The sequence below is a fragment of the Eriocheir sinensis genome, chromosome 2, assembly GCF_024679095.1.
Source record: "Eriocheir sinensis breed Jianghai 21 chromosome 2, ASM2467909v1, whole genome shotgun sequence".
NCBI lineage: Eukaryota > Metazoa > Arthropoda > Malacostraca > Decapoda > Varunidae > Eriocheir > Eriocheir sinensis.
Window position 1 is genome coordinate 6,830,839 of NC_066510.1, and position 9,891 is coordinate 6,840,729.

Here is a 9,891-nt window from a genome sequence, read left to right on the forward strand (position 1 = left end):
GTCCGGGCCGCCTTCTACTGTTGCCTTCGGGAGACTGACAAGAGGAGTTCGTGGGAAAAAAACATCCTACCTCTCTAGAGCATATTTGAGGTTAGGCAGATAACCTAGCAAACACTCCAATTGACTATTCCTCCTCTTTGTTTCCCACTCCTTCCCTGACGGGGAGGAGTGAGTCCTGTGGTTACGAGCCATTAACCTCTTCCCCCCAGTTGGGAGGGAGGACCATAGGACTGATCACTCCTGCCTGAACGACCACCACCGCCTGAACGACCACTATTACCCCATTCATTGATCTGTTTCAAGTCAAATTTCAAAGCATCCACTCCGATGACATATAATTATTAACCCTGAAGGGCTTCATAATAAAAAAAAAGTGATGGTTAGGCTAGAAAAGTCAATAATGTTAAGAAAGTTGTCAGTGGAGACCTGCTCGTTGAAACATTCCTTCCCTCAAGTACGCGACTTGCTGAAGCTTCGGATGTTTCACTGTTATAAGAATGTTGTCTCACTTCCAGTCAACATGAATTCGTGCAAGGGTGTTACCATCTACCACGATTTCATAGACATGTAAGTGGACGTCATTCTTGAACAGATAAGGTATCAAGGCGTAATTGATGTCCGCCACGTAATACGACTTGCTACCAACACGAGGATTAAAACAGCCACTGCTGTATTCACCTTTGCCGGTGCTGATTCCCTTATAAAGCAGAATTTGGCTATGAAAAGAAGGAATGCAGACAATACATCCCCAACCCTCTTCGGGCACCACGGAAGCGCTTGTCGTTCTCCGAAGCTTTTTTTGTGAGGGATGAGCCGGAGAGGGTCATAAGGATGACGAGTGCAGGTCGTTAAATAAAAAGTACCATAATTGTGAAGGTGCTAACTCCTCCACGCTTCGGGATTGCCCCGCTTGGAAGGTGGAAAAGGAGGTCTGCACAATCAAGGCTGCTGACGTTATTTCTTACTTCTGTGTAAGGAAGAAGGTGAAGACTGTGCAAGGTACACAAGCAACGAATGTTTCTTCCTCATCGATGGTAAAATTTAATACCAAGTCAGTTATGCACTCCGTGTTAGCAGAGATTTATTTTTAAGTTAGACTTAGCGCCGGTAGATATGCTTGATGAGGGCTCCTGGTCGGACTCAGCCCATGGGTGGCGCAGATAAGTGTTTATAGTGGTGCCATCTTGCCTGGCTCATGTTGCCTTCCAGAACTCATCTTTGCTCCAGTCTAGCAAGTTTTGATAGAGTCCGAGTTAACCTAGAACACTACTATTGTCCATGATCCGGACAAGTGGCATGTTTACTATATTCATGGACATAACAGTTGGCTAACCGACCCGACAACATTTGTCACAGTATTTCCGCCGAGCTGACAACACATATACGTTTTGTTGTGAATATCTCATGATTGGCAATTTTCTAGTTTTGGATACATGCCGAATAACTGTGCAGTGTATGCATGTTTTAACAAGAAAGTGAAAACAGTAGGCTCAGGCATTCGGTGCTCTCCGTATCCCAGAAATGAAGAGAGCAGAAATAAATGGATTCATGTGTGTGGTTGTGCTGACAAGAAAAAATACTGACAATGCTGTAATATGTTCAGAGAACTTTCTTGACAGTGCTTATAAATATGGTATCAAAGTCCGCCTCCTTGGATTTGAAACGCCGAAGAGACGGAGAGTACTGAAAGATGGAGCAGTTCCCTCCTTTGCTTTGCCTGGATGTATTTTTTTATCACCACGACTTGATCACGAGTACGGTTAGAGCAAGACTCTGTATTCGATGTCTGAGTACTGCCAGGACCTCACACACCCCACACCCCATCCCCCTTGCTGAAGGCGGGACAGTAACCATTCTTAGTCAGCGGAAAAATCCGCCCTGAGCGGGGCTCGAGCCGTTGCCTGCCACGCCGCGAAGCCTGGCAGCGCAGAGCTTTACCGACTGAGGTATCAGAGAAAGAGAGAGAGAGAGAGAGAGAGAGAGAATGCGTGTGTGTGTGTGTGTGTGTGTGTGTGTGTGTGTGTGTGTGTGTAATAATAATAATAATAATAATAATAATAATAATAATAATAATAATTATTATTATTATTATAATAATAATAATAATAATAATAATAATAATAATAATAATAATAACAATAAAAATAATAATAATAATAACTATAATAAAATCGGTTTACTTAGGAGCTGTAGCCGATAAGCTGAAAATGTACATATCATGATTACATTATGAATAGCTTTTAATTAACAAAGTAGAAAGTTGTGATGTTGTGTGTGTGTGTGTGTGTGTGTGTGTGTGTGTGTGTGTGTGTGTGTGTGTGTGTGTATTTGTCTGTCTGTGTAGAGATTACTGTCAGCAGCCTCAGAAACATGTGTTTCGGTGAGGAAGAGAATGTGAGGTGTAGAGGAGGAGAGATGGTGTTCCACAGAGTGGAAGTTCGAGCAAAGACCGCGAATATTGCAGAAGTTTATGAAGAGAGAGTTGGGAGAATTATCTGGAGGACACCTATTGTCGGCACCAAAAAGGGAGTCAGATCTGGGGGCATTTATGGTCCTCCACCCTCCAAACTGGGGACAGAGGTATCATTTTCGTTCATCATTTTGCAATTTGAATGTCGTAAAAAAAGTTTTTGAGGAAATAGTGTGTGTGTAGCGTGTAAGCAGTGTGTTGTGGAGAGTTAGACAATTTGTCTTTAGAGAGCATGCTGAACTACTCTCTCTGGTGTTAGTGAGACAAAAGGGAAACGGGAGTGAGGACACGGGAGGGTCTTTGATAGGCTTGCAGCACCTCCTCGCCTCTCGTATTTACCTCACCGGGAGCAACTTGCGCCCGATTTGGCGGCTGCCTAACTGCCTACTCCTTATGGCATCATTACTGAGAATAGACTGAATATGAAGCAAGAGTTTTTTTTTTGTGCCAGTGAAGCAATTACGCCTAGTAGATATAAACAAAGTTCCACATGAAGAAATAAGTTATTCAGTATAAACAACAATGCGTTTTACCTACTTCTAAAGTTTCAGAATCAACGCCTGCGTCTGGATTTGAAGGAGATAATGACTTACCCATTAACTCCTTTGACTTATAGCCTGGCCACTACTGATGCATACCTTGACAAAACCGACAAGGCACACGCATGACAATGTCCATGCCCGCATTCCACAATCAACTGCAACGTTGACCTCTACGACGGAAATGGCAGTCTCTACCACCCGAGGGAATAGCCAACTAATTTCATAGGCAAAGTTCACCTGCTTACATCTGAAGGTGGTCAGAAAACAGTCGTACAGAGCATATTGTCACTGAGTTCTTGAAAAAAAAATCATATATATCAATCATGCTAAGAGCAGTAACTACTGTTCGAATGAATAGTTCAGATTCGGATGTCTTCTTCACCTTGCTGCATTATGTTACATCCATCAAAGACACAGGAAACAAGCAGAGAATGATCGATGTCAGCAAGATAGCAGAAGACTTTGGCCAGGAAAAATGTACAGTTTTGATGTTCTTCAGTGCATTAAGTGGCTTTGACAGCACAAGTGCCTTCCGGGGAATTGGCTAACTGAAGTCCATGAAGACGTTACTGTGACAAGAAAAATACAGCTCAGCATTCGAGAAGGTAGTTGACACCTGGAATATAGCTGATACACTTCTTGAAGAACTGAAAAGCATCACATGTTCTGTGTATGGTAGAGCATCTAGGATGTCCAAACTGGATGAGCTACAGCTCATTCCGATAAATGAGATATATGGCAACCAGACACTCCTTATTCTTGCTAGTAATGTGGATATGGGAAATTTCCCACCTTGCAGGAGGTCCCTAATTCAACACATTCGGAGGGTAAACCTGCGAGTCATAATCTGAAAAAGTGCGCACATCCCTAAACCAGTTATTCACAATGGGAGAAAAGGTCATGGTTGGGAGGAACATGATTGATGCCTACATCCTCTCTGGTATTTTTTTTTTTACGTCGAAGCCTGTAGCACCCGTAGGTAGGTAGGCTTTCTTGAGGGGCCTTGTGGTCAGCCCGAACCTGTCTTGGTGGAGGCCAGTGTTTATAGTGGCACCGTCTTTTCTTGGCTCATGCTGCCCCGCGGAGCTCATTCTTGAATGACTTGGACGGTTCTTCTAGAGTCTGGGTTGATGGGTGGTCTTCAGGACAGCATGTGGGTAGTTTTAGGCCACTCGGCGGTAGCTGAAAAATCCCAGGTGGTAGCGGCGGATCCGAACCCGCGTCATCCAGAACGCGGTGAATGCGGGGCCCGCACGCTAACCACTCAGCCACCGGTTCCCCAGGAGGAAGGAGACATCTTGCTACGAAAGCTCAATAACAGTGCCCAGACATTGCGACAAATACTGATGACGATTCCGATATAGACTTATCAGTTGTGCCCATAAGTGAGGGTGATGGATATGAAAATGAAATTTAGTTTGAAGATTAATATTGATGAACAATGCAGATTTTTTTTCAGCACTTAACTCTGTTTCTCCTCATGTAGCTACCGGAAATTTAAAGAAAAAATTGTAGGTGCTACCTATAACGCCGGTAGGCTCTCTTGAGGGGTTTGTTCGACGACCCCAGCCCGTTGGTGGCGCAGTCGAATTCTATTCATTGTAGCTGCCGTAGTATATAGCTCTTCCTTGGCCCATGCTGCTCCCTGGTGCTCCTCTTGAACGAAGTCGATGAAGTTAGGGTTGATCGAAGATATGGACGGTATGTGGGAAATCTTCCGTTGCTTGGTGATGTTTTGAAAACTCAGTGTGTTTTGGTGGGACTCAAACCTAGGTCCACGGGCTCACCACGCCCGCAAGCTGACCACTCGGCCACCGCCTCCCCTTGGTAGTATGCACCTTATGTTAGAAATGGCTACGAAGTCCCAAGTTATTCACTTGATTTCATGTTCAGGAGACCCAAATGGTTAAAGAAAAAAATAGTTTGGTAGAGTTAAGGGGGGAGGGAGGGGGTGCAAGAGGGACATCTAGCCCCTAACAGTTTTAGTGCTCGTCCTTGCAGTCCAGAATTCAATTGAAATACCTTTAACTGATGTCTCCTCTGTAGCTAACTAACGGGGAGCATACGCCCAGAGGTGCATCGCTTCACTTACTTGCTGCCTCCACTCCCGACGGTCCCCTCGAGCAAGCCTCCACTCAGTCGCCCTACCCATCCCAAGTCCCTTCCAGCTTGATCGATCGATTTGCCCCATCCCTGAGTTACGTGGGCTTCCCCTTGGTCTCCTTCACTCAGGGTTGTCTCGCAGAGAAACAACCCCATGAACAGGACTGATGTCCGGGAGGCTTGCCACGTGTCCATATAGCAGGAGTTGGCGTCCACGGACTAAGCTGGTGACAGGCCCCGCTCAATTCAGTTTCATTACGTAGTCACTGGTTCGACACGAAGTCATTACAGCTATACCCCATGATCCTGCAAAAGTACTTGGTACCAAAGGCATCGACGCGCCTCTCCAAGATATGTCTCACGGTCATAGAGTAAGACAGGGAACATAGGTGAATTAAAGCTTCGAATCTTTGTCCGCCAGCATAAATATCGACAACGCCATATACTTGTGTCGAGCAAGTCCGTAACACCGTGGGCCAGGGCTATCTGTCGAGTGACTTTCTGGTAAGACTCACCATGGTTATGCCGTACACTACCAAAGCTTGTGAAACTTTTGGTGACCTCAACATCCTCACCACAATCATGAACAGACTGACCTGTATCAACGAGCAGGCCTCAAACAACTGAACCTTAATTTTGGCTCAGGAGACTTTTAATCTCAGAGACTTTACCTCCTCATGCAGCACCAGAACCTCAAGCGATTCCGCAATGAGTACTGCAACATCAGCCAAAACAAGATCAGTGTCCTTGATGTCGCCAACAGATCGCAACGAGTTTGATCAACAACTTTGCCTAATACCCAGCCCATACAAGTGTTGAAAAGTGATGGAGCGAGGACGCAGCCCTGCCTCCCTCCTGAATTAACATGGAATAATCCAGAAACGCCTCTCCCTCACTTCACAGCACTCTCAGTTCCAGAGTAAAGGCCCGTTATCGTGTCAATAATCCTTTCAGGAATCACACTGATCCGCAAAATGTTCCAGAGTGCCTCACATTGCACTGAGTCAAAAGACTTCTTGAGACTGACATAGGCTGCGAGTCGTTGTGTGGTCTGTGTGTGTGGCGTCCTGTGGGGACCTGATCTGGGTTCGCTGCCCTGAGTTCTGGCACGCCGCCTGCCTGTCCGGGGTTGGTGGGTAGGGGGGGGGTGGCGTAACAATTGGTGTCAGTCGAGTGGGATCAGTGAACATTGAGCAGTGAGAGGAGCCGAGTAATCACGGCGTCACAAAATGGCGGCCGTGAGGGAGAGGAGGTGTGCAAGGACGAAACGGGAGCGGGTGACGTTAAACCGGCCCAGATAGACTTGATCGCTGCCATGTTGGTCAGTATGAGGCAGGAAATGGCCGTAGACCGTGAGGCACAGGCTCAGAGGGCACGCGAGTAGGCTTAAAGGGCAGACGAGCAGGCGAAGAAGACCGATGAGCTGGCTAGGAAGGCGGACGAGCAGGCTAAGAAGCCAGATGAGCAAGCCCGCCATTTTGTCGAGGTGCTGCTGAGCAACCTCACGTCCTTGAAGACGGAAACACAGCAGTACACGGACCGGGCATGTGACAGCGTGAAGGGTGAACTGCTGGAGAAGATGCAGGCTCTGGGAGGTGCAGGGCTTGAGGGAGGAGGTGGAGGCGGCGTCATGAGGTGGCAACGTTGCACGCGGAGGAAGAGGACGCAGTTTTGGCGGCAAACGCCGGTGTTGCTGACCTACTGAGGTCTGCCTGGGGTCTTTGGCAGGGAGGTCCTGGGCCTCACTGCGTCGTGTCGGAGCCGGTAGCTGCTGCAGGAGGCTGGGGAGCCATCGGAACCGCTCCCATTGGTCCAGCTGGCGGCAAATTCGGACCCATTCACCCCGCCTCGTTGCCTCCCTTACCCCCTCCCTCCCCTCCGGACCGGGCGGTCCGCAGCCTGCGTGTTCTGCATTGTCCACCCGGCAGCCTCTCGTCTTCCCGGCGCTCTGGGAGGCGTAAGCCGGCGGAGTACGACGGGAAGGTGGCCTAGGAGGCTTATGTCGCCCAATTCGAGATGCTGGCAGCTGCCCAGGGCTGGAGTGAGGTTGACAAGGCACTACAGTTAGCATCATCGCTACGGGGCCCAGCTGTGGAAGTCCTGGCCCACTTGCCTCTGACTCAGTGCGCTTCATACCGGAGAGTGGCGGAAGCACTGCCACGCCGCTTCGGGCACCACCACCAGGCTGAGGTGTACCGAGCTCGCCTGAAGAAGCGGACTCGAGAGCAGGGCGAGACGCTTTCGCAGCTGGCACAGGACGTGGAGGCGCTGGTAAGGTACGTCGTACCCCGCGGCCCCAGAAGAGATGGTCGTGGTTCTGGCCCGCAGTTTCTTTGTTGACGCTCTGCAGGACCATAAACAGCAGATTTACGTCAAGCAGGCGCACCCAGGGGATCTGCAGGTGGCGCTGGCGAGGGCCTTGGAGTTCGAGGCCTTCCTGAAGATAACCAGCGGCCTAGGGGCGGCCGCCCAACCCCGCCATGACCTCCGGGGCCGGAAGGCGAAGGTGGAGAAGAAGGCAGCGTCGAGGAAGATGAGCCCGGACGGTTTTCACGGCTCGTGTTAGGGCTGTGGCGAGAAAGGGCACAGACGCAGTCGGTGTCCGAGAGAGCGAAGGACGCGTTCTCTCGACCGGCCGCGTTCTGACGCCTTCCAGCCTTGCTGCAAGGACTGTGCCGTCCACAGTCCCTGGGCCCCGACTTGTGTAAGCTGCCGCCGAACAACCAGCGCGATGCAGGTGGAGGGTTCAGTGGATGGGAAGCCATGCCGCCTGACAGTGGACACCGGGGCTCAGAAGAATTTGGTGCGGCCTGACATGCTGGCCGCTAGGCGACTCCCAGACGCGCCACAGCGGCTGTGTGGCGTCACGGGGCTGTGTGCAGCTCAAAGGGCCAGTGGAGGCTCGTATCGGCATGGGCAGCGCGGTGGAGCGGCTGCCAGTGTACGTCGCCGATCTGTACGAGCCATGCTTGCTGGGCCTTGACAATCTGACGCAGAGCAAGGCTTGTGTCGACCTCGAACGGAAGTAGGTGAGGGTGCGCGGTCAAGAAGTGCCCTTGCTTCCGGAGGTTGGCTGTGCGGAGGTAGTTACGGCTGAGCGACTGCACCTTGCCCCTAAGATAGAGGCCAGGATCCGGTGTCGACTGTCCAGAGCGATGCGTGGAGCGGAAGGCATGGTGGAGCCCACAGAAAACCCGCGGCTGGCTGACGGTGTAGCAGTTGGGCGGAGTCTCGTTGGAGTGGGGGAGGAGTTAGTTACGGTGCTGGGGTAGCTTCTCAGACGTGGCCCGGAAGGTGCCCGCTGGTGCCAAGCTGGGTATCTGTGAGGAGGTGGAGCGCCCAGAGGAGTCGTCGGGAATCGCGGAGTCGGCCGCTGTGAGGCCGCTGCCCGACTTCCTGGAGGATTTGGCGCACCGGAGCGCCGCTAACCTGACGGAGGCACAGACGGAGAAGATGCGCCACACCCTGGCTCAGTAAGCGGACGTGTCTAGCAGGGGTGACTTGGACTTTGGCCGCACGATGTTTGTGAAGCACGCCATCAACACGGAAAGTAGTGCGCCCATCAAGAGCCCACCCCGGTATCGCACCAACCAGGCGAGAGGAAATGCAGCGCACCGTCAACGAGCTGGCGGCCCAGGGGGTGATTGAGCGGTCAGACAGTCCTTGGTCCTCAGCGGTAGTTCTGGTTAAGAAGGACGGCACGCAGCGCTTCTGTGTGGTCTACCGGGCGCTGAATGACGTGACTGTTAAGGACTCTTACCCCTTGCCGAGGATCGACGACTCACTCGACACGTTGGTGGGGGCCAGGTGGTTCTCCACGCTCGACCTATAGTCTGGTTACTACAAGGTGGAGATGGCGGAGGAGGACAACCCGAAGACCGCCTATTCCTTCGGGCAGGGCCTGTGGCAGTTCAACGTCTTGCCCTTGGTCTCTGCAACGCCCCTGGTTGTTTCGAGCATCTGATGGAGAGGGCGTAGGACGGCCTGCAATAGAAGACGGCGCTTGTCTACATCGATGACGTCACCGTCTTCGGGAGCACCTTCGAGAAGGAGCTGGAGCGGATGGAGGAGGTGCTGCAGCGGCTGAAGAAGCCCAACCTCAAGGTCAGCCCCAAGAAGTGCTCGCTCTTCCAGCATGAGGTGCCGTTTCTGGGGCATGTCGTCAGTCGGGACGGCGTGCGCACCGACCTGCAGAAGGTGGCGGTGGTAGAGAAGTGGTCCCTTCCCACCAACGTGGCGGAAGTCAGGACCTACCTGGGCCTGTGCACGCACTACCGCCGCTTCGTGCAGAACTTCGCCAGCGTAGCAGCTCCTTTCCACCGGCCCACCAGAAAAGGGGTGTGCTTCCAGTGGGACGAGGCGTGCCAGGCCGCGTTCGACGGCCTGAAGAAGGCCCTGGTGGAGGCATTGGTCTTGCCCTACCCGGAGGTGAAGCTCCCCTACCTGTTGAACACCGACGCCAGTTCGGAGGGCGTCGGGGCGGTTCTCTCACAGGTGAAGGATGGGAGGGAGCACGTTGGGGCGGTTCTCTCACAGGTGAAGGATGGGAGGGAGCACGTCGTGGCCTACTACAGCGCCAAATTCAGTAGGCCTGAACGCAACTACTGCGTGACGAGGAAGGAGCTGCTGGCGGTGGTGAAAAGTCTCGAGCACTTCCACCCGTACCTCTACGGCGCCGAGATCACCGTCCAGACCGACCACGCTGCCCTGCAGTGGTTGAAGACGCTGAAGGTGCCGGAGGGTCAACTGGCCACGTGGTTGGGGCGTCTCGAGCAG